Below are 575 nucleotides of genomic sequence, written 5' to 3' on the forward strand. Positions count from 1 at the left end.
TGCCCGTCTCGGCCTCCCAAAGTGCTGGGAGTACAAGCGCGAGCCACTGTGCCCGGCCTCCCAGCATAATTAATTATTAATTATAATAATTACTAGTAGCTCCCTCTTAGTCTCAAATGTCATTATTTGGACAATTAAGTTATGTGATGACCCTACTTATAGATCATATTGTATTCTAGAAGAGACAGAAATCTATCAGGTTGGTGCAAAAGTAACTGCGGTTTTTCCACTGATGGCAAAAACTGCAGTTACTTTTGCACCAACCTAGTATTAGAAAAATACAGAAGTAAATTAGAAACTACAGTTGTGACGAATGCAAAGGAGAAGAAACAATGTGAGGAAAGCAAATGGGGGATCCATCCTCCTCCAAAATAACAGAAAGGAGGTATCATCCTGACGAGGTGACAGAAGAAACAACAAGTGACAATTAGACGAGGCAAAAGAAGAGAGAGAGCATTACAGGCTTGGGAGCAGCGAGGAGTGAAAGGTAAGTGAAGATTCTGCATCGTATTTTAAATATGTCCTTCTAATCATCACCATTTGATTTTATTTTCTTTTTTTTTTTTTTTTTTTTT

At 38.4% G+C, this 575-nt stretch overlaps 1 long non-coding RNA gene across 1 annotated transcript in view; it reads left to right on the forward strand.

The window, feature by feature from the left end:
* The first annotated feature begins 225 nt into the window (after nucleotides 1–225).
* The window catches only part of LOC108531056 (uncharacterized), a 5449-nt gene continuing 5099 nt past the window's right edge, over nucleotides 226–575 (forward strand). Inside the window, exon 1 of the long non-coding RNA XR_001886051.1 lies at nucleotides 226–487. This is a non-coding gene — a long non-coding RNA (uncharacterized LOC108531056). The remainder of the gene's footprint in view (nucleotides 488–575) is intronic.

This window comes from Rhinopithecus bieti, unplaced genomic scaffold (assembly GCF_001698545.2).
Source record: "Rhinopithecus bieti isolate Rb0 unplaced genomic scaffold, ASM169854v2 scaffold_7888, whole genome shotgun sequence".
Taxonomy (NCBI): Eukaryota; Metazoa; Chordata; class Mammalia; order Primates; family Cercopithecidae; genus Rhinopithecus; species Rhinopithecus bieti.